The 19,074-nt window shown below is 57.4% G+C and overlaps 56 non-coding genes across 56 annotated transcripts; all 56 read left to right on the plus strand.

The window, feature by feature from the left end:
• Nucleotides 1-46: 46 nt before the first annotated feature.
• On the plus strand, nt 47-165 carry LOC129897478 (5S ribosomal RNA). Its single transcript, XR_008768567.1, has one exon. It is a non-coding gene; the product is annotated as a 5S ribosomal RNA (ribosomal RNA).
• Nucleotides 166-387: 222 nt separating this feature from the next.
• Nucleotides 388-506, plus strand: LOC129897171 (5S ribosomal RNA). Its single transcript, XR_008768272.1, has one exon. It is a non-coding gene; the product is annotated as a 5S ribosomal RNA (ribosomal RNA).
• A 222-nt stretch (nt 507-728) lies between these two features.
• Nucleotides 729-847, plus strand: LOC129897172 (5S ribosomal RNA). Its single transcript, XR_008768273.1, has one exon. It is a non-coding gene; the product is annotated as a 5S ribosomal RNA (ribosomal RNA).
• A 223-nt stretch (nt 848-1,070) lies between these two features.
• On the plus strand, nt 1,071-1,189 carry LOC129897173 (5S ribosomal RNA). Its single transcript, XR_008768274.1, has one exon. It is a non-coding gene; the product is annotated as a 5S ribosomal RNA (ribosomal RNA).
• A 222-nt stretch (nt 1,190-1,411) lies between these two features.
• On the plus strand, nt 1,412-1,530 carry LOC129897174 (5S ribosomal RNA). The gene has a single exon (XR_008768275.1). It is a non-coding gene; the product is annotated as a 5S ribosomal RNA (ribosomal RNA).
• Nucleotides 1,531-1,752: 222 nt separating this feature from the next.
• On the plus strand, nt 1,753-1,871 carry LOC129897175 (5S ribosomal RNA). Its single transcript, XR_008768276.1, has one exon. It is a non-coding gene; the product is annotated as a 5S ribosomal RNA (ribosomal RNA).
• Nucleotides 1,872-2,093: 222 nt separating this feature from the next.
• On the plus strand, nt 2,094-2,212 carry LOC129897176 (5S ribosomal RNA). Its single transcript, XR_008768277.1, has one exon. It is a non-coding gene; the product is annotated as a 5S ribosomal RNA (ribosomal RNA).
• Nucleotides 2,213-2,434: 222 nt separating this feature from the next.
• Nucleotides 2,435-2,553, plus strand: LOC129897177 (5S ribosomal RNA). Its single transcript, XR_008768278.1, has one exon. It is a non-coding gene; the product is annotated as a 5S ribosomal RNA (ribosomal RNA).
• A 222-nt stretch (nt 2,554-2,775) lies between these two features.
• Nucleotides 2,776-2,894, plus strand: LOC129897178 (5S ribosomal RNA). Its single transcript, XR_008768279.1, has one exon. It is a non-coding gene; the product is annotated as a 5S ribosomal RNA (ribosomal RNA).
• A 222-nt stretch (nt 2,895-3,116) lies between these two features.
• On the plus strand, nt 3,117-3,235 carry LOC129897179 (5S ribosomal RNA). The gene has a single exon (XR_008768280.1). It is a non-coding gene; the product is annotated as a 5S ribosomal RNA (ribosomal RNA).
• A 222-nt stretch (nt 3,236-3,457) lies between these two features.
• On the plus strand, nt 3,458-3,576 carry LOC129897180 (5S ribosomal RNA). Its single transcript, XR_008768281.1, has one exon. It is a non-coding gene; the product is annotated as a 5S ribosomal RNA (ribosomal RNA).
• Nucleotides 3,577-3,798: 222 nt separating this feature from the next.
• LOC129897182 (5S ribosomal RNA) lies at nt 3,799-3,917 on the plus strand. The gene has a single exon (XR_008768283.1). It is a non-coding gene; the product is annotated as a 5S ribosomal RNA (ribosomal RNA).
• Nucleotides 3,918-4,139: 222 nt separating this feature from the next.
• Nucleotides 4,140-4,258, plus strand: LOC129897183 (5S ribosomal RNA). Its single transcript, XR_008768284.1, has one exon. It is a non-coding gene; the product is annotated as a 5S ribosomal RNA (ribosomal RNA).
• Nucleotides 4,259-4,480: 222 nt separating this feature from the next.
• On the plus strand, nt 4,481-4,599 carry LOC129897184 (5S ribosomal RNA). The gene has a single exon (XR_008768285.1). It is a non-coding gene; the product is annotated as a 5S ribosomal RNA (ribosomal RNA).
• A 222-nt stretch (nt 4,600-4,821) lies between these two features.
• Nucleotides 4,822-4,940, plus strand: LOC129897185 (5S ribosomal RNA). The gene has a single exon (XR_008768286.1). It is a non-coding gene; the product is annotated as a 5S ribosomal RNA (ribosomal RNA).
• Nucleotides 4,941-5,162: 222 nt separating this feature from the next.
• LOC129897186 (5S ribosomal RNA) lies at nt 5,163-5,281 on the plus strand. The gene has a single exon (XR_008768287.1). It is a non-coding gene; the product is annotated as a 5S ribosomal RNA (ribosomal RNA).
• Nucleotides 5,282-5,503: 222 nt separating this feature from the next.
• Nucleotides 5,504-5,622, plus strand: LOC129897187 (5S ribosomal RNA). The gene has a single exon (XR_008768288.1). It is a non-coding gene; the product is annotated as a 5S ribosomal RNA (ribosomal RNA).
• Nucleotides 5,623-5,844: 222 nt separating this feature from the next.
• Nucleotides 5,845-5,963, plus strand: LOC129897188 (5S ribosomal RNA). Its single transcript, XR_008768289.1, has one exon. It is a non-coding gene; the product is annotated as a 5S ribosomal RNA (ribosomal RNA).
• A 222-nt stretch (nt 5,964-6,185) lies between these two features.
• Nucleotides 6,186-6,304, plus strand: LOC129897189 (5S ribosomal RNA). Its single transcript, XR_008768290.1, has one exon. It is a non-coding gene; the product is annotated as a 5S ribosomal RNA (ribosomal RNA).
• Nucleotides 6,305-6,526: 222 nt separating this feature from the next.
• On the plus strand, nt 6,527-6,645 carry LOC129897190 (5S ribosomal RNA). The gene has a single exon (XR_008768291.1). It is a non-coding gene; the product is annotated as a 5S ribosomal RNA (ribosomal RNA).
• A 222-nt stretch (nt 6,646-6,867) lies between these two features.
• Nucleotides 6,868-6,986, plus strand: LOC129897191 (5S ribosomal RNA). The gene has a single exon (XR_008768292.1). It is a non-coding gene; the product is annotated as a 5S ribosomal RNA (ribosomal RNA).
• Nucleotides 6,987-7,208: 222 nt separating this feature from the next.
• On the plus strand, nt 7,209-7,327 carry LOC129897193 (5S ribosomal RNA). The gene has a single exon (XR_008768294.1). It is a non-coding gene; the product is annotated as a 5S ribosomal RNA (ribosomal RNA).
• A 222-nt stretch (nt 7,328-7,549) lies between these two features.
• On the plus strand, nt 7,550-7,668 carry LOC129897194 (5S ribosomal RNA). Its single transcript, XR_008768295.1, has one exon. It is a non-coding gene; the product is annotated as a 5S ribosomal RNA (ribosomal RNA).
• Nucleotides 7,669-7,890: 222 nt separating this feature from the next.
• Nucleotides 7,891-8,009, plus strand: LOC129897195 (5S ribosomal RNA). Its single transcript, XR_008768296.1, has one exon. It is a non-coding gene; the product is annotated as a 5S ribosomal RNA (ribosomal RNA).
• Nucleotides 8,010-8,231: 222 nt separating this feature from the next.
• LOC129897196 (5S ribosomal RNA) lies at nt 8,232-8,350 on the plus strand. Its single transcript, XR_008768297.1, has one exon. It is a non-coding gene; the product is annotated as a 5S ribosomal RNA (ribosomal RNA).
• Nucleotides 8,351-8,572: 222 nt separating this feature from the next.
• Nucleotides 8,573-8,691, plus strand: LOC129897197 (5S ribosomal RNA). Its single transcript, XR_008768298.1, has one exon. It is a non-coding gene; the product is annotated as a 5S ribosomal RNA (ribosomal RNA).
• A 235-nt stretch (nt 8,692-8,926) lies between these two features.
• Nucleotides 8,927-9,046, plus strand: LOC129897610 (5S ribosomal RNA). Its single transcript, XR_008768690.1, has one exon. It is a non-coding gene; the product is annotated as a 5S ribosomal RNA (ribosomal RNA).
• Nucleotides 9,047-9,272: 226 nt separating this feature from the next.
• On the plus strand, nt 9,273-9,392 carry LOC129897635 (5S ribosomal RNA). The gene has a single exon (XR_008768714.1). It is a non-coding gene; the product is annotated as a 5S ribosomal RNA (ribosomal RNA).
• Nucleotides 9,393-9,615: 223 nt separating this feature from the next.
• On the plus strand, nt 9,616-9,735 carry LOC129897623 (5S ribosomal RNA). Its single transcript, XR_008768703.1, has one exon. It is a non-coding gene; the product is annotated as a 5S ribosomal RNA (ribosomal RNA).
• Nucleotides 9,736-9,959: 224 nt separating this feature from the next.
• Nucleotides 9,960-10,080, plus strand: LOC129897745 (5S ribosomal RNA). The gene has a single exon (XR_008768816.1). It is a non-coding gene; the product is annotated as a 5S ribosomal RNA (ribosomal RNA).
• A 221-nt stretch (nt 10,081-10,301) lies between these two features.
• On the plus strand, nt 10,302-10,420 carry LOC129897198 (5S ribosomal RNA). The gene has a single exon (XR_008768299.1). It is a non-coding gene; the product is annotated as a 5S ribosomal RNA (ribosomal RNA).
• Nucleotides 10,421-10,643: 223 nt separating this feature from the next.
• On the plus strand, nt 10,644-10,763 carry LOC129897634 (5S ribosomal RNA). Its single transcript, XR_008768713.1, has one exon. It is a non-coding gene; the product is annotated as a 5S ribosomal RNA (ribosomal RNA).
• A 223-nt stretch (nt 10,764-10,986) lies between these two features.
• On the plus strand, nt 10,987-11,105 carry LOC129897371 (5S ribosomal RNA). The gene has a single exon (XR_008768464.1). It is a non-coding gene; the product is annotated as a 5S ribosomal RNA (ribosomal RNA).
• A 223-nt stretch (nt 11,106-11,328) lies between these two features.
• Nucleotides 11,329-11,448, plus strand: LOC129897621 (5S ribosomal RNA). Its single transcript, XR_008768701.1, has one exon. It is a non-coding gene; the product is annotated as a 5S ribosomal RNA (ribosomal RNA).
• Nucleotides 11,449-11,672: 224 nt separating this feature from the next.
• On the plus strand, nt 11,673-11,791 carry LOC129897508 (5S ribosomal RNA). Its single transcript, XR_008768595.1, has one exon. It is a non-coding gene; the product is annotated as a 5S ribosomal RNA (ribosomal RNA).
• Nucleotides 11,792-12,015: 224 nt separating this feature from the next.
• LOC129897698 (5S ribosomal RNA) lies at nt 12,016-12,133 on the plus strand. The gene has a single exon (XR_008768773.1). It is a non-coding gene; the product is annotated as a 5S ribosomal RNA (ribosomal RNA).
• Nucleotides 12,134-12,357: 224 nt separating this feature from the next.
• Nucleotides 12,358-12,477, plus strand: LOC129897615 (5S ribosomal RNA). The gene has a single exon (XR_008768695.1). It is a non-coding gene; the product is annotated as a 5S ribosomal RNA (ribosomal RNA).
• A 226-nt stretch (nt 12,478-12,703) lies between these two features.
• Nucleotides 12,704-12,820, plus strand: LOC129897764 (5S ribosomal RNA). Its single transcript, XR_008768833.1, has one exon. It is a non-coding gene; the product is annotated as a 5S ribosomal RNA (ribosomal RNA).
• A 225-nt stretch (nt 12,821-13,045) lies between these two features.
• Nucleotides 13,046-13,165, plus strand: LOC129897642 (5S ribosomal RNA). The gene has a single exon (XR_008768720.1). It is a non-coding gene; the product is annotated as a 5S ribosomal RNA (ribosomal RNA).
• Nucleotides 13,166-13,388: 223 nt separating this feature from the next.
• LOC129897742 (5S ribosomal RNA) lies at nt 13,389-13,509 on the plus strand. The gene has a single exon (XR_008768813.1). It is a non-coding gene; the product is annotated as a 5S ribosomal RNA (ribosomal RNA).
• Nucleotides 13,510-13,737: 228 nt separating this feature from the next.
• Nucleotides 13,738-13,860, plus strand: LOC129897810 (5S ribosomal RNA). The gene has a single exon (XR_008768877.1). It is a non-coding gene; the product is annotated as a 5S ribosomal RNA (ribosomal RNA).
• A 222-nt stretch (nt 13,861-14,082) lies between these two features.
• Nucleotides 14,083-14,202, plus strand: LOC129897640 (5S ribosomal RNA). The gene has a single exon (XR_008768719.1). It is a non-coding gene; the product is annotated as a 5S ribosomal RNA (ribosomal RNA).
• Nucleotides 14,203-14,425: 223 nt separating this feature from the next.
• Nucleotides 14,426-14,544, plus strand: LOC129897199 (5S ribosomal RNA). Its single transcript, XR_008768300.1, has one exon. It is a non-coding gene; the product is annotated as a 5S ribosomal RNA (ribosomal RNA).
• Nucleotides 14,545-14,771: 227 nt separating this feature from the next.
• On the plus strand, nt 14,772-14,889 carry LOC129897688 (5S ribosomal RNA). The gene has a single exon (XR_008768764.1). It is a non-coding gene; the product is annotated as a 5S ribosomal RNA (ribosomal RNA).
• Nucleotides 14,890-15,110: 221 nt separating this feature from the next.
• LOC129897372 (5S ribosomal RNA) lies at nt 15,111-15,229 on the plus strand. Its single transcript, XR_008768465.1, has one exon. It is a non-coding gene; the product is annotated as a 5S ribosomal RNA (ribosomal RNA).
• Nucleotides 15,230-15,448: 219 nt separating this feature from the next.
• LOC129897200 (5S ribosomal RNA) lies at nt 15,449-15,567 on the plus strand. The gene has a single exon (XR_008768301.1). It is a non-coding gene; the product is annotated as a 5S ribosomal RNA (ribosomal RNA).
• A 223-nt stretch (nt 15,568-15,790) lies between these two features.
• LOC129897553 (5S ribosomal RNA) lies at nt 15,791-15,908 on the plus strand. The gene has a single exon (XR_008768637.1). It is a non-coding gene; the product is annotated as a 5S ribosomal RNA (ribosomal RNA).
• Nucleotides 15,909-16,129: 221 nt separating this feature from the next.
• LOC129897201 (5S ribosomal RNA) lies at nt 16,130-16,248 on the plus strand. The gene has a single exon (XR_008768302.1). It is a non-coding gene; the product is annotated as a 5S ribosomal RNA (ribosomal RNA).
• A 222-nt stretch (nt 16,249-16,470) lies between these two features.
• On the plus strand, nt 16,471-16,592 carry LOC129897758 (5S ribosomal RNA). Its single transcript, XR_008768827.1, has one exon. It is a non-coding gene; the product is annotated as a 5S ribosomal RNA (ribosomal RNA).
• Nucleotides 16,593-16,816: 224 nt separating this feature from the next.
• Nucleotides 16,817-16,935, plus strand: LOC129897202 (5S ribosomal RNA). Its single transcript, XR_008768303.1, has one exon. It is a non-coding gene; the product is annotated as a 5S ribosomal RNA (ribosomal RNA).
• Nucleotides 16,936-17,158: 223 nt separating this feature from the next.
• Nucleotides 17,159-17,277, plus strand: LOC129897204 (5S ribosomal RNA). Its single transcript, XR_008768305.1, has one exon. It is a non-coding gene; the product is annotated as a 5S ribosomal RNA (ribosomal RNA).
• A 222-nt stretch (nt 17,278-17,499) lies between these two features.
• Nucleotides 17,500-17,618, plus strand: LOC129897205 (5S ribosomal RNA). Its single transcript, XR_008768306.1, has one exon. It is a non-coding gene; the product is annotated as a 5S ribosomal RNA (ribosomal RNA).
• A 222-nt stretch (nt 17,619-17,840) lies between these two features.
• On the plus strand, nt 17,841-17,959 carry LOC129897206 (5S ribosomal RNA). The gene has a single exon (XR_008768307.1). It is a non-coding gene; the product is annotated as a 5S ribosomal RNA (ribosomal RNA).
• A 222-nt stretch (nt 17,960-18,181) lies between these two features.
• Nucleotides 18,182-18,301, plus strand: LOC129897638 (5S ribosomal RNA). Its single transcript, XR_008768717.1, has one exon. It is a non-coding gene; the product is annotated as a 5S ribosomal RNA (ribosomal RNA).
• Nucleotides 18,302-18,523: 222 nt separating this feature from the next.
• LOC129897207 (5S ribosomal RNA) lies at nt 18,524-18,642 on the plus strand. The gene has a single exon (XR_008768308.1). It is a non-coding gene; the product is annotated as a 5S ribosomal RNA (ribosomal RNA).
• Nucleotides 18,643-18,864: 222 nt separating this feature from the next.
• On the plus strand, nt 18,865-18,983 carry LOC129897208 (5S ribosomal RNA). The gene has a single exon (XR_008768309.1). It is a non-coding gene; the product is annotated as a 5S ribosomal RNA (ribosomal RNA).
• The last annotated feature ends 91 nt before the right edge of the window (nt 18,984-19,074 follow it).

Consider the following 19,074-nt stretch of genomic DNA (forward strand, 5'->3'; position numbering starts at 1 on the left):
GGAGGGGAAGGGGGTGTTTAATAGAATTTAGAGCGCTAGGAATGATGGATGCGATCATACCAGCACTAACGCACCGGATCCCATCAGAACTCCGAAGGTAAGCGTGCTTGGGCGAGAGTAGTACTAGGATGGGTGACCCCCTGGGAAGTCCTCGTGTTGCATCCCTCCTTTTTGTCGGAATTCGGCACGGTTTCGTCTACTCGACAACAAGTATTTTTTTGCGGACACGACATTCGGGGCCTAGACGCCGTTAGGACGTGCGATGGAGGCGCTAAGGACGGGCGTGACAGGCGGCAGGGTGCGTCGGTGCGTGGAGGGCAGGGCGCACGCCGGGGCGTTTGGGAGGGGAAGGGGGTGTTTAATAGAATTTAGAGCGCTAGGAATGATGGATGCGATCATACCAGCACTAACGCACCGGATCCCATCAGAACTCCGAAGTTAAGCGTGCTTGGGCGAGAGTAGTACTAGGATGGGTGACCCCCTGGGAAGTCCTCGTGTTGCATCCCTCCTTTTTGTCGGAATTCGGCACGGTTTCGTCTACTCGACAACAAGTATTTTTTTGCGGACACGACATTCGGGGCCTAGACGCCGTTAGGACGTGCGATGGAGGCGCTAAGGACGGGCGTGACAGGCGGCAGGGTGCGTCGGTGCGTGGAGGGCAGGGCGCACGCCGGGGCGTTTGGGAGGGGAAGGGGGTGTTTAATAGAATTTAGAGCGCTAGGAATGATGGATGCGATCATACCAGCACTAACGCACCGGATCCCATCAGAACTCCGAAGTTAAGCGTGCTTGGGCGAGAGTAGTACTAGGATGGGTGACCCCCTGGGAAGTCCTCGTGTTGCATCCCTCCTTTTTGTCGGAATTCGGCACGGTTTCGTCTACTCGACAACAAGTATTTTTTTTGCGGACACGACATTCGGGGCCTAGACGCCGTTAGGACGTGCGATGGAGGCGCTAAGGACGGGCGTGACAGGCGGCAGGGTGCGTCGGTGCGTGGAGGGCAGGGCGCACGCCGGGGCGTTTGGGAGGGGAAGGGGGTGTTTAATAGAATTTAGAGCGCTAGGAATGATGGATGCGATCATACCAGCACTAACGCACCGGATCCCATCAGAACTCCGAAGTTAAGCGTGCTTGGGCGAGAGTAGTACTAGGATGGGTGACCCCCTGGGAAGTCCTCGTGTTGCATCCCTCCTTTTTGTCGGAATTCGGCACGGTTTCGTCTACTCGACAACAAGTATTTTTTTGCGGACACGACATTCGGGGCCTAGACGCCGTTAGGACGTGCGATGGAGGCGCTTAGGACGGGCGTGACAGGCGGCAGGGTTCGTCGGTGCGTGGAGGGCAGGGCGCACGCCGGGGCGTTTGGGAGGGGAAGGGGGTGTTTAATAGAATTTAGAGCGCTAGGAATGATGGATGCGATCATACCAGCACTAACGCACCGGATCCCATCAGAACTCCGAAGTTAAGCGTGCTTGGGCGAGAGTAGTACTAGGATGGGTGACCCCCTGGGAAGTCCTCGTGTTGCATCCCTCCTTTTTGTCGGAATTCGGCACGGTTTCGTCTACTCGACAACAAGTATTTTTTTGCGGACACGACATTCGGGGCCTAGACGCCGTTAGGACGTGCGATGGAGGCGCTAAGGACGGGCGTGACAGGCGGCAGGGTGCGTCGGTGCGTGGAGGGCAGGGCGCACGCCGGGGCGTTTGGGAGGGGAAGGGGGTGTTTAATAGAATTTAGAGCGCTAGGAATGATGGATGCGATCATACCAGCACTAACGCACCGGATCCCATCAGAACTCCGAAGTTAAGCGTGCTTGGGCGAGAGTAGTACTAGGATGGGTGACCCCCTGGGAAGTCCTCGTGTTGCATCCCTCCTTTTTGTCGGAATTCGGCACGGTTTCGTCTACTCGACAACAAGTATTTTTTTGCGGACACGACATTCGGGGCCTAGACGCCGTTAGGACGTGCGATGGAGGCGCTAAGGACGGGCGTGACAGGCGGCAGGGTGCGTCGGTGCGTGGAGGGCAGGGCGCACGCCGGGGCGTTTGGGAGGGGAAGGGGGTGTTTAATAGAATTTAGAGCGCTAGGAATGATGGATGCGATCATACCAGCACTAACGCACCGGATCCCATCAGAACTCCGAAGTTAAGCGTGCTTGGGCGAGAGTAGTACTAGGATGGGTGACCCCCTGGGAAGTCCTCGTGTTGCATCCCTCCTTTTTGTCGGAATTCGGCACGGTTTCGTCTACTCGACAACAAGTATTTTTTTGCGGACACGACATTCGGGGCCTAGACGCCGTTAGGACGTGCGATGGAGGCGCTAAGGACGGGCGTGACAGGCGGCAGGGTGCGTCGGTGCGTGGAGGGCAGGGCGCACGCCGGGGCGTTTGGGAGGGGAAGGGGGTGTTTAATAGAATTTAGAGCGCTAGGAATGATGGATGCGATCATACCAGCACTAACGCACCGGATCCCATCAGAACTCCGAAGTTAAGCGTGCTTGGGCGAGAGTAGTACTAGGATGGGTGACCCCCTGGGAAGTCCTCGTGTTGCATCCCTCCTTTTTGTCGGAATTCGGCACGGTTTCGTCTACTCGACAACAAGTATTTTTTTGCGGACACGACATTCGGGGCCTAGACGCCGTTAGGACGTGCGATGGAGGCGCTAAGGACGGGCGTGACAGGCGGCAGGGTGCGTCGGTGCGTGGAGGGCAGGGCGCACGCCGGGGCGTTTGGGAGGGGAAGGGGGTGTTTAATAGAATTTAGAGCGCTAGGAATGATGGATGCGATCATACCAGCACTAACGCACCGGATCCCATCAGAACTCCGAAGTTAAGCGTGCTTGGGCGAGAGTAGTACTAGGATGGGTGACCCCCTGGGAAGTCCTCGTGTTGCATCCCTCCTTTTTGTCGGAATTCGGCACGGTTTCGTCTACTCGACAACAAGTATTTTTTTGCGGACACGACATTCGGGGCCTAGACGCCGTTAGGACGTGCGATGGAGGCGCTTAGGACGGGCGTGACAGGCGGCAGGGTTCGTCGGTGCGTGGAGGGCAGGGCGCACGCCGGGGCGTTTGGGAGGGGAAGGGGGTGTTTAATAGAATTTAGAGCGCTAGGAATGATGGATGCGATCATACCAGCACTAACGCACCGGATCCCATCAGAACTCCGAAGTTAAGCGTGCTTGGGCGAGAGTAGTACTAGGATGGGTGACCCCCTGGGAAGTCCTCGTGTTGCATCCCTCCTTTTTGTCGGAATTCGGCACGGTTTCGTCTACTCGACAACAAGTATTTTTTTGCGGACACGACATTCGGGGCCTAGACGCCGTTAGGACGTGCGATGGAGGCGCTAAGGACGGGCGTGACAGGCGGCAGGGTGCGTCGGTGCGTGGAGGGCAGGGCGCACGCCGGGGCGTTTGGGAGGGGAAGGGGGTGTTTAATAGAATTTAGAGCGCTAGGAATGATGGATGCGATCATACCAGCACTAACGCACCGGATCCCATCAGAACTCCGAAGTTAAGCGTGCTTGGGCGAGAGTAGTACTAGGATGGGTGACCCCCTGGGAAGTCCTCGTGTTGCATCCCTCCTTTTTGTCGGAATTCGGCACGGTTTCGTCTACTCGACAACAAGTATTTTTTTGCGGACACGACATTCGGGGCCTAGACGCCGTTAGGACGTGCGATGGAGGCGCTAAGGACGGGCGTGACAGGCGGCAGGGTGCGTCGGTGCGTGGAGGGCAGGGCGCACGCCGGGGCGTTTGGGAGGGGAAGGGGGTGTTTAATAGAATTTAGAGCGCTAGGAATGATGGATGCGATCATACCAGCACTAACGCACCGGATCCCATCAGAACTCCGAAGTTAAGCGTGCTTGGGCGAGAGTAGTACTAGGATGGGTGACCCCCTGGGAAGTCCTCGTGTTGCATCCCTCCTTTTTGTCGGAATTCGGCACGGTTTCGTCTACTCGACAACAAGTATTTTTTTGCGGACACGACATTCGGGGCCTAGACGCCGTTAGGACGTGCGATGGAGGCGCTAAGGACGGGCGTGACAGGCGGCAGGGTGCGTCGGTGCGTGGAGGGCAGGGCGCACGCCGGGGCGTTTGGGAGGGGAAGGGGGTGTTTAATAGAATTTAGAGCGCTAGGAATGATGGATGCGATCATACCAGCACTAACGCACCGGATCCCATCAGAACTCCGAAGTTAAGCGTGCTTGGGCGAGAGTAGTACTAGGATGGGTGACCCCCTGGGAAGTCCTCGTGTTGCATCCCTCCTTTTTGTCGGAATTCGGCACGGTTTCGTCTACTCGACAACAAGTATTTTTTTGCGGACACGACATTCGGGGCCTAGACGCCGTTAGGACGTGCGATGGAGGCGCTAAGGACGGGCGTGACAGGCGGCAGGGTGCGTCGGTGCGTGGAGGGCAGGGCGCACGCCGGGGCGTTTGGGAGGGGAAGGGGGTGTTTAATAGAATTTAGAGCGCTAGGAATGATGGATGCGATCATACCAGCACTAACGCACCGGATCCCATCAGAACTCCGAAGTTAAGCGTGCTTGGGCGAGAGTAGTACTAGGATGGGTGACCCCCTGGGAAGTCCTCGTGTTGCATCCCTCCTTTTTGTCGGAATTCGGCACGGTTTCGTCTACTCGACAACAAGTATTTTTTTGCGGACACGACATTCGGGGCCTAGACGCCGTTAGGACGTGCGATGGAGGCGCTAAGGACGGGCGTGACAGGCGGTAGGGTGCGTCGGTGCGTGGAGGGCAGGGCGCACGCCGGGGCGTTTGGGAGGGGAAGGGGGTGTTTAATAGAATTTAGAGCGCTAGGAATGATGGATGCGATCATACCAGCACTAACGCACCGGATCCCATCAGAACTCCGAAGTTAAGCGTGCTTGGGCGAGAGTAGTACTAGGATGGGTGACCCCCTGGGAAGTCCTCGTGTTGCATCCCTCCTTTTTGTCGGAATTCGGCACGGTTTCGTCTACTCGACAACAAGTATTTTTTTGCGGACACGACATTCGGGGCCTAGACGCCGTTAGGACGTGCGATGGAGGCGCTAAGGACGGGCGTGACAGGCGGCAGGGTGCGTCGGTGCGTGGAGGGCAGGGCGCACGCCGGGGCGTTTGGGAGGGGAAGGGGGTGTTTAATAGAATTTAGAGCGCTAGGAATGATGGATGCGATCATACCAGCACTAACGCACCGGATCCCATCAGAACTCCGAAGTTAAGCGTGCTTGGGCGAGAGTAGTACTAGGATGGGTGACCCCCTGGGAAGTCCTCGTGTTGCATCCCTCCTTTTTGTCGGAATTCGGCACGGTTTCGTCTACTCGACAACAAGTATTTTTTTGCGGACACGACATTCGGGGCCTAGACGCCGTTAGGACGTGCGATGGAGGCGCTAAGGACGGGCGTGACAGGCGGCAGGGTGCGTCGGTGCGTGGAGGGCAGGGCGCACGCCGGGGCGTTTGGGAGGGGAAGGGGGTGTTTAATAGAATTTAGAGCGCTAGGAATGATGGATGCGATCATACCAGCACTAACGCACCGGATCCCATCAGAACTCCGAAGTTAAGCGTGCTTGGGCGAGAGTAGTACTAGGATGGGTGACCCCCTGGGAAGTCCTCGTGTTGCATCCCTCCTTTTTGTCGGAATTCGGCACGGTTTCGTCTACTCGACAACAAGTATTTTTTTGCGGACACGACATTCGGGGCCTAGACGCCGTTAGGACGTGCGATGGAGGCGCTAAGGACGGGCGTGACAGGCGGCAGGGTGCGTCGGTGCGTGGAGGGCAGGGCGCACGCCGGGGCGTTTGGGAGGGGAAGGGGGTGTTTAATAGAATTTAGAGCGCTAGGAATGATGGATGCGATCATACCAGCACTAACGCACCGGATCCCATCAGAACTCCGAAGTTAAGCGTGCTTGGGCGAGAGTAGTACTAGGATGGGTGACCCCCTGGGAAGTCCTCGTGTTGCATCCCTCCTTTTTGTCGGAATTCGGCACGGTTTCGTCTACTCGACAACAAGTATTTTTTTGCGGACACGACATTCGGGGCCTAGACGCCGTTAGGACGTGCGATGGAGGCGCTAAGGACGGGCGTGACAGGCGGCAGGGTGCGTCGGTGCGTGGAGGGCAGGGCGCACGCCGGGGCGTTTGGGAGGGGAAGGGGGTGTTTAATAGAATTTAGAGCGCTAGGAATGATGGATGCGATCATACCAGCACTAACGCACCGGATCCCATCAGAACTCCGAAGTTAAGCGTGCTTGGGCGAGAGTAGTACTAGGATGGGTGACCCCCTGGGAAGTCCTCGTGTTGCATCCCTCCTTTTTGTCGGAATTCGGCACGGTTTCGTCTACTCGACAACAAGTATTTTTTTGCGGACACGACATTCGGGGCCTAGACGCCGTTAGGACGTGCGATGGAGGCGCTAAGGACGGGCGTGACAGGCGGCAGGGTGCGTCGGTGCGTGGAGGGCAGGGCGCACGCCGGGGCGTTTGGGAGGGGAAGGGGGTGTTTAATAGAATTTAGAGCGCTAGGAATGATGGATGCGATCATACCAGCACTAACGCACCGGATCCCATCAGAACTCCGAAGTTAAGCGTGCTTGGGCGAGAGTAGTACTAGGATGGGTGACCCCCTGGGAAGTCCTCGTGTTGCATCCCTCCTTTTTGTCGGAATTCGGCACGGTTTCGTCTACTCGACAACAAGTATTTTTTTGCGGACACGACATTCGGGGCCTAGACGCCGTTAGGACGTGCGATGGAGGCGCTTAGGACGGGCGTGACAGGCGGCAGGGTGCGTCGGTGCGTGGAGGGCAGGGCGCACGCCGGGGCGTTTGGGAGGGGAAGGGGGTGTTTAATAGAATTTAGAGCGCTAGGAATGATGGATGCGATCATACCAGCACTAACGCACCGGATCCCATCAGAACTCCGAAGTTAAGCGTGCTTGGGCGAGAGTAGTACTAGGATGGGTGACCCCCTGGGAAGTCCTCGTGTTGCATCCCTCCTTTTTGTCGGAATTCGGCACGGTTTCGTCTACTCGACAACAAGTATTTTTTTGCGGACACGACATTCGGGGCCTAGACGCCGTTAGGACGTGCGATGGAGGCGCTAAGGACGGGCGTGACAGGCGGCAGGGTGCGTCGGTGCGTGGAGGGCAGGGCGCACGCCGGGGCGTTTGGGAGGGGAAGGGGGTGTTTAATAGAATTTAGAGCGCTAGGAATGATGGATGCGATCATACCAGCACTAACGCACCGGATCCCATCAGAACTCCGAAGTTAAGCGTGCTTGGGCGAGAGTAGTACTAGGATGGGTGACCCCCTGGGAAGTCCTCGTGTTGCATCCCTCCTTTTTGTCGGAATTCGGCACGGTTTCGTCTACTCGACAACAAGTATTTTTTTGCGGACACGACATTCGGGGCCTAGACGCCGTTAGGACGTGCGATGGAGGCGCTAAGGACGGGCGTGACAGGCAGCAGGGTGCGTCGGTGCGTGGAGGGCAGGGCGCACGCCGGGGCGTTTGGGAGGGGAAGGGGGTGTTTAATAGAATTTAGAGCGCTAGGAATGATGGATGCGATCATACCAGCACTAACGCACCGGATCCCATCAGAACTCCGAAGTTAAGCGTGCTTGGGCGAGAGTAGTACTAGGATGGGTGACCCCCTGGGAAGTCCTCGTGTTGCATCCCTCCTTTTTGTCGGAATTCGGCACGGTTTCGTCTACTCGACAACAAGTATTTTTTTGCGGACACGACATTCGGGGCCTAGACGCCGTTAGGACGTGCGATGGAGGCGCTAAGGACGGGCGTGACAGGCGGCAGGGTGCGTCGGTGCGTGGAGGGCAGGGCGCACGCCGGGGCGTTTGGGAGGGGAAGGGGGTGTTTAATAGAATTTAGAGCGCTAGGAATGATGGATGCGATCATACCAGCACTAACGCACCGGATCCCATCAGAACTCCGAAGTTAAGCGTGCTTGGGCGAGAGTAGTACTAGGATGGGTGACCCCCTGGGAAGTCCTCGTGTTGCATCCCTCCTTTTTGTCGGAATTCGGCACGGTTTCGTCTACTCGACAACAAGTATTTTTTTGCGGACACGACATTCGGGGCCTAGACGCCGTTAGGACGTGCGATGGAGGCGCTAAGGACGGGCGTGACAGGCTGCAGGGTGCGTCGGTGCGTGGAGGGCAGGGCGCACGCCGGGGCGTTTGGGAGGGGAAGGGGGTGTTTAATAGAATTTAGAGCGCTAGGAATGATGGATGCGATCATACCAGCACTAACGCACCGGATCCCATCAGAACTCCGAAGTTAAGCGTGCTTGGGCGAGAGTAGTACTAGGATGGGTGACCCCCTGGGAAGTCCTCGTGTTGCATCCCTCCTTTTTGTCGGAATTCGGCACGGTTTCGTCTACTCGACAACAAGTATTTTTTTGCGGACACGACATTCGGGGCCTAGACGCCGTTAGGACGTGCGATGGAGGCGCTAAGGACGGGCGTGACAGGCGGCAGGGTGCGTCGGTGCGTGGAGGGCAGGGCGCACGCCGGGGCGTTTGGGAGGGGAAGGGGGTGTTTAATAGAATTTAGAGCGCTAGGAATGATGGATGCGATCATACCAGCACTAACGCACCGGATCCCATCAGAACTCCGAAGTTAAGCGTGCTTGGGCGAGAGTAGTACTAGGATGGGTGACCCCCTGGGAAGTCCTCGTGTTGCATCCCTCCTTTTTGTCGGAATTCGGCACGGTTTCGTCTACTCGACAACAAGTATTTTTTTGCGGACACGACATTCGGGGCCTAGACGCCGTTAGGACGTGCGATGGAGGCGCTAAGGACGGGCGTGACAGGCGGCAGGGTGCGTCGGTGCGTGGAGGGCAGGGCGCACGCCGGGGCGTTTGGGAGGGGAAGGGGGTGTTTAATGGGGGTGTTTAATAGAATTTAGAGCGCTAGGAATGATGGATGCGATCATACCAGCACTAACGCACCGGATCCCATCAGAACTCCGAAGTTAAGCGTGCTTGGGCGAGAGTAGTACTAGGATGGGTGACCCCCTGGGGAAGTCCTCGTGTTGCATCCCTCCTTTTTGTCGGAATTCGGCACGGTTTCGTCTACTCGACAACAAGTATTTTTTTGCGGACACGACATTCGGGGCCTAGACGCGTTGAGGACGTGCGATGGAGGCGCTAAGGACGGGGCGTGACAGGCGGCAGGGGTGCGTCGGTTGCGTGGAGGGCAGGGCGCACGCCGGGGCGTTTGGGAGGGGAAGGGGGGTGTTTAATAGAATTTAGAGCGCTAGGAATGATGGATGCGATCATACCAGCACTAACGCACCGGATCCCATCAGAACTCCGAAGTTAAGCGTGCTTGGGCGAAGAGTAGTACTAGGATGGGTGACCCCCTGGGAAGTCCTCGTGTTGCATCCCTCCTTTTTGTCGGAATTCGGCACGGTTTCGTCTACTCGACAACAAGTATTTTTTTTGCGGACACGACATTCGGGGCCTAGACGCCGTTAGGACGTGCGATGGAGGCGCTAAGGACGGGCGTGACAGGCGGCAGGGGTGCGTCGGTGCGTGGAGGGCAGGGCGCATGCGGGGCGTTTGGGAGGGGAAGGGGGTGTTTAATAGAATTTAGAGCGCTAGGAATGATGGATGCGATCATACCAGCACTAACGCACCGGATCCCATCAGAACTCCGAAGTTAAGCGTGCCTTGGGCGAGAGTAGTACTAGGATGGGTGACCCCCTGGGAAGTCCTCGTGTTGCATCCCTCCTTTTTGTCGGAATTCGGCACGGTTTCGTCTACTCGACAACAAGTATTTTTTTGCGGACACGACATTCGGGGCCTAGACGCCGTTAGGACGTGCGATGGAGGCGCTAAGGACGGGCGTGACAGGCGGCAGGGTGCGTCGGTGCGTGGAGGGCCAGGGCGCACGCCGGGGCGTTTGGGAGGGGAAGGGGGGTGTTTAATAGAATTTAGAGCGCTAGGAATGATGGATGCGATCATACCAGCACTAACGCACCGGGATCCCATCAGAACTCCGAAGTTAAGCGTGGCTTGGGCGAGAGTAGTACTAGGATGGGTGACCCCCTGGGAAGTCCTCGTGTTGCATCCCTCCTTTTTGTCGGAATTCGGCACGGTTTCGTCTACTCGACAACAAGTATTTTTTTGCGGACACGACATTCGGGGCCTAGACGCGATAGGACGTGCGATGGAGGCGCTAAGGGACGGGCGTGACAGGCGGCAGGGTGCGTCGGTGCGTGGAGGGCAGGGCGCACGCCGGGGCGTTTGGGAGGGGAAGGGGGTGTTTAATAGAATTTAGAGCGCTAGAATGATGGATGCGATCATACCAGCACTAACGCACCGGATCCCATCAGAACTCCGAAGTTAAGCGTGCTTGGGCGAGAGTAGTACTAGGATGGGTGACCCCCTGGGAAGTCCTCGTGTTGCATCCCTCCTTTTTGTCGGAATTCGGCACGGTTTCGTCTACTCGACAACAAGTATTTTTTTGCGGACACGACATTCGGGGCCTAGACGCCGTTAGGACGTGCGATGGAGAGCGCTAAGGACGGCGTGACAGGGCGGCAGGGTGCGTCGGTGCGTGGAGGGCAGGGCGCACGCCGGGGCGTTTGGGAGGGGAAGGGGGTGTTTAATAGAATTTAGAGCGCTAGGAATGATGGATGCGATCATACCAGCACTAACGCACCGGATCCCATCAGAACTCCGAAGTTAAGCGTGCTTGGGCGAGAGTAGTACTAGGATGGGTGACCCCCTGGGAAGTCCTCTGTGTTGCATCCCTCCTTTTTGTCGGAATTCGGCACGGTTTTCGTCTACTCGACAACAAGTATTTTTTTGCGGACACGACATTCGGGGCCTAGACGCCGTTAGGACGTGCGATGGAGGCGCTAAGGACGGGCGTGACAGGCGGCAGGGTGCGTCGGTGCGTGGAGGGCAGGGCGCACGCCGGGGCGTTTGGGAGGGGAAGGGGGTGTTTAATAGAATTTAGAGCGCTAGGAATGATGGATGCGATCATACCAGCACTAACGCACCGGATCCCATCAGAACTCCGAAGTTAAGCGTGCTTGGGCGAGAGTAGTACTAGGATGGGTGACCCCCTGGGAAGTCCTCGTGTTGCATCCTCCTTTTTGTCGGAATTCGGCACGGTTTCGTCTACTCGACAACAAGTATTTTTTTTGCGGACACGACATTCGGGGCCTAGACGCCGTTAGGACGTGCGATGGAGGCGCTAAGGACGGGCGTGACAGGCGGCAGGGGTGCGTCGGTGCGTGGAGGGCAGGGCGCACGCCGGGGCGTTTGGGAGGGGAAGGGGGTGTTTAATAGAATTTAGAGCGCTAGGAATGATGGATGCGATCATACCAGCACTAACGCACCGGATCCCATCAGAACTCCGAAGTTAAGCGTGCTTGGGCCGAGAGTAGTACTAGGATGGGTGACCCCCTGGGAAGTCCTCGTGTTGCATCCCTCCTTTTTGTCGGAATTCGGCACGGTTTCGTCTACTCGACAACAAGTATTTTTTTTGCGGACACGACATTCGGGGCCTAGACGCCGTTAGGACGTGCGATGGAGGCGCTAAGGACGGGCGTGACAGGCGGCAGGGTGCGTCGGTGCGTGGAGGGCAGGGCGCACGCCGGGGCGTTTGGGAGGGGAAGGGGGGTGTTTAATAGAATTTAGAGCGCTAGGAATGATGGATGCGATCATACCAGCACTAACGCACCGGATCCCATCAGAACTCCGAAGTTAAGCGTGCTTGGGCGAGAGTAGTACTAGGATGGGTGACCCCCTGGGAAGTCCTCGTGTAGCATCCCTCCTTTTTGTCGGAATTCGGCACGGTTTCGTCTACTCGACAACAAGTATTTTTTTGCGGACACGACATTCGGGGCCTAGACGCCGTTAGGACGTGCGATGGAGGCGCTAAGGACGGGCGTGACAGGCGGCAGGGTGCGTCGGTGCGTGGAGGGCAGGAGCGCACCGCCGGGGCGTTTGGGAGGGGAAGGGGGTGTTTAATAGAATTTAGAGCGCTAGGAATGATGGATGCGATCATACAGCACTAACGCACCGGATCCCATCAGAACTCCGAAGTTAAGCGTGCTTGGGCGAGAGTAGTACTAGGATGGGTGACCCCCTGGGAAGTCCTCGTGTTGCATCCCTCCTTTTTTGTCGGAATTCGGCACGGTTTCGTCTACTCGACAACAAGTATTTTTTTGCGGACACGACATTCGGGGCCTAGACGCCGTTAGGACGTGCGATGGAGGCGCTAAGGACGGGCGTGACAGGCGGGCAGGGTGCGTCGGTGCGTGGAGGGCAGGGGCGCACGCCGGGGCGTTTTGGAGGGGAAGGGGGTGTTTAATAGAATTTAGAGCGCTAGAATGATGGATGCGATCATACCAGCACTAACGCACCGGATCCCATCAGAACTCCGAAGTTAAGCGTGCTTGGGCGAGAGTTAGTACTAGGATGGGTGACCCCCTGGGAAGTCCTCGTGTTGCATCCCTCCCTTTTTGTCGGAATTCGGCACGGTTTCGTCTACTCGACAACAAGTATTTTTTTGCGGACACGACATTCGGGGCTAGACGCCGTTAGGACGTGCGATGGAGGCGCTTAAGGACGGGCGTGACAGGCGGCAGGGTGCGTCGGTGCGTGGAGGGCAGGGCGCACGCCGGGGGCGTTTGGGAGGGGAAGGGGGGTGTTTAATAGAATTTAGAGCGCTAGGAAATGATGGATGCGATCATACCAGCACTAACGCACCGGATCCCATCAGAACTCCGAGTTAAGCGTGCTTGGGCGAGAGTAGTACTAGGATGGGTGACCGATGGGAAGTCCTCGTGTTGCATCCCTCCTTTTTGTCGGAATTCGGCACGGTTTCGTCTACTCGACAACAAGTATTTTTTTTGCGGACACGACATTCGGGGCCTAGACGCCGTGTAGGACGTGCGATGGAGGCGCTAAGGACGGGGCGTGACAGGCGGCAGGGTGCGTCGGTGCGTGGAGGGCAGGGCGCACGCCGGGGCGTTTGGGAGGGGAAGGGGGTGTTTAATAGAATTTAGAGCGCTAGGAATGATGGATGCGATCATACCAGCACTAACGCACCGGATCCCATCAGAACTCCGAAGTTAAGCGTGCTTGGGCGAGAGTAGTACTAGGGTTGGGTGACCCCCTGGGAAGTCCTCGTGTTGCATCCCTCCTTTTTGTCGGAATTCGGCACGGTTACCGTCTACTCGACAACAAGTATTTTTTTGCGGACACGACATTCGGGGCCTAGACGCCGTTAGGACGTGCGATGGAGGCGCTAAGGACGGGCGTGACAGGCGGCAGGGTGCGTCGGTGCGTGGAGGGCAGGGCGCACGCCGGGGCGTTTGGGAGGGGAAGGGGGTGTTTAATAGAATTTAGAGCGCTAGGAATGATGGATGCGATCATACCAGCACTAACGCACCGGATCCCATCAGAACTCCGAAGTTAAGCGTGCTTGGGCGAGGAGTAGTAACTAGGATGGGTGACCCCCTGGGAAGTCCTCGTGTTGCATCCCTCCTTTTTGTCGGAATTCGGCACGGTTTCGTCTACTCGACAACAAGTATTTTTTTGCGGACACGACATTCGGGGCCTAGACGCCGTGTAGGACGTGCGATGGAGGCGCTAAGGACGGGCGTGACAGGCGGCAGGGTGCGTCGGTGCGTGGAGGGGCAGGGCGCACGCCGGGGCGTTTGGGAGGGGAAGGGGGGGTGTTTAATAGAATTTTAGAGCGCTAGGAATGATTGGATGCGATCATACCAGCACTAACGCACCGGATCCCATCAGAACTCCGAAGTTAAGCGTGCTTGGGCGGAGAGTAGGTACTAGGAATGGGGTGACCCCCTGGGAAGTCCTCGTGTTGCATCCCTCCTTTTTGTCGGAATTCCGCCACGGTTTCGTCTACTCGACAACAAGTATTTTTTTGCGGACACGACATTCGGGGCCTAGACGCCGTTAGGACGTGCGATGGAGGCGCTAAGGACGGGCGTGACAGGCGGCAGGGTGCGTCGGTGCGTGGAGGGCAGGGCGCACGCCGGGGCGTTTGGGAGGGGAAGGGGGTGTTTAATAGAATTTAGAGCGCTAGAATGATGGATGCGATCATTACCAGCACTAACGCACCGGATCCCATCAGAACTCCGAAGTTAAGCGTGCTTGGGCGAGAGTAGTACTAGGATGGGTGACCCCCTGGGAAGTCCTCGTGTTGCATCCCTCCTTTTTGTCGGAATTCGGCACGGTTTCGTCTTACTCGACAACAAGTATTTTTTGCGGACACGACATTCGGGGCCTAGACGCCGTTAGGACGTGCGATGGAGGCGCTAAGGACGGGCGTGACAGGCGGCAGGGTGCGTCGGTGCGTGGAGGGCAGGGCGCACGCCGGGGCGTTTGGGAGGGGGAAGGGGGTGTTTAATAGAATTTAGAGCGCTAGGAATGATGGATGCGATCATACCAGCACTAACGCACCGGATCCCATCAGAACTCCGAAGTTAAGCGTGCTTGGGCGAGAGTAGTACTAGGATGGGTGACCCCCTGGGAAGTCCTCGTGTTGCATCCCTCCTTTTTGTCGGAATTCGGCACGGTTTTCGTCTACTCGACAACAAGTATTTTTTTTGCGGACACGACATTCGGGGGCCTAGACGCCGTTAGGACGTGCGATGGAGGCGCTAAGGACGGGCGTGACAGGCGGCAGGGTGCGTCGGTGCGTGCGAGGGCAGGGGCGCACGCCGGGGCGTTTGGGAGGGGAAGGGGGTGTTTAATAGAATTTAGAGCGCTAGGAATGATGGATGCGATCATACCAGCACTAACGCACCGGATCCCATCAGAACTCCGAAGTTAAGCGTGCTTGGCGAGAGTAGTACTAGGATGGGTGACCCCCTGGGAAGTCCTCGTGTTGCATCCCTCCTTTTTGTCGGAATTCGGCACGGTTTCGTCTACTCGACAACAAGTATTTTTTTGCGGACACGACATTCGGGGCCTAGACGCCGTTAGGACGTGCGATGGAGGCGCTAAGGACGGGCGTGACAGGCGGCAGGGTGCGTCGGTGCGTGGAGGGCAGGGCGCACGCCGGGGCGTTTGGGAGGGGAAGGGGGTGTTTAATAGAATTTAGAGCGCTAGGATGATGGATGCGATCATACCAGCACTAACGCACCGGATCCCATCAGAACTCCGAAGTTAAGCGTGCTTGGGCGAGAGTAGTACTAGGATGGGTGACCCCCTGGGAAGTCCTCGTGTTGCATCCTCCTTTTTGTCGGAATTCGGCACGGTTTCGTCTACTCGACAACAAGTATTTTTTTGCGGACACGACATTCGGGGCCTAGACGCCGTTAGGACGTGCGATGGAGGCGCTAAGGACGGGCGTGACAGGCGGCAGGGTGCGTCGGTGCGTGGAGGGCAGGGCGCACGCCGGGGCGTTTGGGAGGGGAAGGGGTGTTTAATAGAATTTAGAGCGCTAGGATGATGGATGCGATCATACCAGCACTAACGCACCGGATCCCATCAGAACTCCGAAGTTAAGCGTGCTTGGGCGAGAGTAGTACTAGGATGGGTGACCCCCTGGGAAGTCCTCGTGTTGCATCCCTCCTTTTTGTCGGAATTCGGCACGGTTTCGTCTACTCGACAACAAGTAATTTTTTTGCGGACACGACATTCGGGGCCTAGACGCCGTTAGGACGTGCGATGGAGGCGCTAAGGACGGGCGTGACAGGCGGCAGGGTGCGTCGGTGCGTGGAGGGCAGGGCGCACGCCGGGGCGTTTGGGAGGGGAAGGGGGTGTTTAATAGAATTTAGAGCGCTAGGAATGATGGATGCGATCATACCAGCACTAACGCACCGGATCCCATCAGAACTCCGAAGTTAAGCGTGCTTGGGCGAGAGTAGTACTAGGATGGGTGACCCCTGGGAAGTCCTCGTGTTGCATCCCTCCTTTTTGTCGGAATTCGGCACGGTTTCGTCTACTCGACAACAAGTATTTTTTTGCGGACACGACATTCGGGGCCTAGACGCCGTTAGGACGTGCGATGGAGGCGCTAAGGACGGGCGTGACAGGCGGCAGGGTGCGTCGGTGCGTGGAGGGCAGGGCGCACGCCGGGGCGTTTGGGAGGGGAAGGGGGTGTTAATAGAATTTAGAGCGCTAGGAATGATGGATGCGATCATACCAGCACTAACGCACCGGATCCCATCAGAACTCCGAAGTTAAGCGTGCTTGGGCGAGAGTAGTACTAGGATGGGTGACCCCCTGGGAAGTCCTCGTGTTGCATCCCTCCTTTTTGTCGGAATTCGGCACGGTTCGTCTACTCGACAACAAGTATTTTTTTGCGGACACGACATTCGGGGCCTAGACGCCGTTAGGACGTGCGATGGAGGCGCTAAGGACGGGCGTGACAGGCGGCAGGGTGCGTCGGTGCGTGGAGGGCAGGGGCGCACGCCGGGGCGTTTGGGAGGGGAAGGGGGTGTTTAATAGAATTTAGAGCGCTAGGAATGATGGATGCGATCATACCAGCACTAACGCACCCGGATCCCATCAGAACTCCGAAGTTAAGCGTGCTTGGGGCGGAGAGTAGTACTAGGATGGGTGACCCCCTGGGAAGTCCTCGTGTTGCATCCCTCCTTTTTGTCGGAATTCGGCACGGTTTCGTCTACTCGACAACAAGTATTTTTTGCGGACACGACATTCGGGGCCTAGACGCCGTCTAGGACGTGCGATGGAGGCGCTAAGGACGGGCGTGACAGGCGGCAGGGTGCGTCGGTGCGTGGAGGGCAGGGCGCACGCCGGGGCGTTTGGGAGGGGAAGGGGGGTGTTTAATAGAATTTTAGAGCGCTAGGAATGATGGATGCGATCATACCAGCACTAACGCACCGGATCCCATCAGAACTCCGAAGTTAAGCGTGCTTGGGCGAGAGTAGTACTAGGATGGGTGACCCCCTGGGAAGTCCTCGTGTTGCATCCCTCCTTTTTGTCGGAATTCGGCACGGTTTCGTCTACTCGACAACAAGTATTTTTTTGCGGACACGACATTCGGGGCCTAGACGCCGTTAGGACGTGCGATGGAGGCGCTAAGGACGGGCGTGACAGGCGGCAGGGTGCGTCGGTGCGTGGAGGGCAGGGCGCACGCCGGGGCGTTTGGGAGGGGAAGGGGGGTGTTTAATAGAATTTAGAGCGCTAGGAATGATGGATGCGATCATACCAGCACTAACGCACCGGATCCCATCAGAACTCCGAAGTTAAGCGTGCTTGGGCGAGAGTAGTACTAGGATGGGTGACCCCCTGGGAAGTCCTCGTGTTGCATCCCTCCTTTTTGTCGGAATTCGGCACGGTTTCGTCTACTCGACAACAAGTATTTTTTTGCGGACACGACATTCGGGGCCTAGACGCCGTTAGGACGTGCGATGGAGGCGCTAAGGACGGGCGTGACAGGCGGCAGGGTGCGTCGGTGCGTGGAGGGCAGGGCGCACGCCGGGGCGTTTGGGAGGGGAAGGGGGTGTTTAATAGAATTTAGAGCGCTAGGAATGATGGATGCGATCATACCAGCACTAACGCACCGGATCCCATCAGAACTCCGAAGTTAAGCGTGCTTGGGCGAGAGTAGTACTAGGATGGGTGACCCCCTGGGAAGTCCTCGTGTTGCATCCCTCCTTTTTGTCGGAATTCGGCACGGTTTCGTCTACTCGACAACAAGTATTTTTTTGCGGACACGACATTCGGGGCCTAGACGCCGTTAGGACGTGCGATGGAGGCGCTTAGGACGGGCGTGACAGGCGGCAGGGTGCGTCGGTGCGTGGAGGGCAGGGCGCACGCCGGGGCGTTTGGGAGGGGAAGGGGGTGTTTAATAGAATTTAGAGCGCTAGGAATGATGGATGCGATCATACCAGCACTAACGCACCGGATCCCATCAGAACTCCGAAGTTAAGCGTGCTTGGGCGAGAGTAGTACTAGGATGGGTGACCCCCTGGGAAGTCCTCGTGTTGCATCCCTCCTTTTTGTCGGAATTCGGCACGGTTTCGTCTACTCGACAACAAGTATTTTTTTGCGGACACGACATTCGGGGCCTAGACGCCGTTAGGACGTGCGATGGAGGCGCTTAGGACGGGCGTGACAGGCGGCAGGGTTCGTCGGTGCGTGGAGGGCAGGGCGCACGCCGGGGCGTTTGGGAGGGGAAGGGGGTGTTTAATAGAATTTAGAGCGCTAGGAATGATGGATGCGATCATACCAGCACTAACGCACCGGATCCCATCAGAACTCCGAAGTTAAGCGTGCTTGGGCGCGGAGTAGTACTAGGATGGGTGACCCCCTGGGAAGTCCTCGTGTTGCATCCCTCCTTTTTGTCGGAATTCGGCACGGTTTCGTCTACTCGACAACAAGTATTTTTTTGCGGACACGACATTCGGGGCCTAGACGCCGTTAGGACGTGCGATGGAGGCGCTTAGGACGGGCGTGACAGGCGGCAGGGTGCGTCGGTGCGTGGAGGGCAGGGCGCACGCCGGGGCGTTTGGGAGGGGAAGGGGGTGTTTAATAGAATTTAGAGCGCTAGGAATGATGGATGCGATCATACCAGCACTAACGCACCGGATCCCATCAGAACTCCGAAGTTAAGCGTGCTTGGGCGAGAGTAGTACTAGGATGGGTGACCCCCTGGGAAGTCCTCGTGTTGCATCCCTCCTTTTTGTCGGAATTCGGCACGGTTTCGTCTACTCGACAACAAGTATTTTTTTGCGGACACGACATTCGGGGCCTAGACGCCGTTAGGACGTGCGATGGAGGCGCTAAGGACGGGCGTGACAGGCGGCAGGGTGCGTCGGTGCGTGGAGGGCAGGGCGCACGCCGGGGCGTTTGGGAGGGGAAGGGGGTGTTTAATAGAATTTAGAGCGCTAGGAATGATGGATGCGATCATACCAGCACTAACGCACCGGATCCCATCAGAACTCCGAAGTTAAGCGTGCTTGGGCGAGAGTAGTACTAGGATGGGTGACCCCCTGGGAAGTCCTCGTGTTGCATCCCTCCTTTTTGTCGGAATTCGGCACGGTTTCGTCTACTCGACAACAAGTATTTTTTTGCGGACACGACATTCGGGGCCTAGACGCCGTTAGGA

Source organism: Solanum dulcamara, chromosome 7, assembly GCF_947179165.1.
Source record: "Solanum dulcamara chromosome 7, daSolDulc1.2, whole genome shotgun sequence".
NCBI classification, from domain to species: Eukaryota; Viridiplantae; Streptophyta; class Magnoliopsida; order Solanales; family Solanaceae; genus Solanum; species Solanum dulcamara.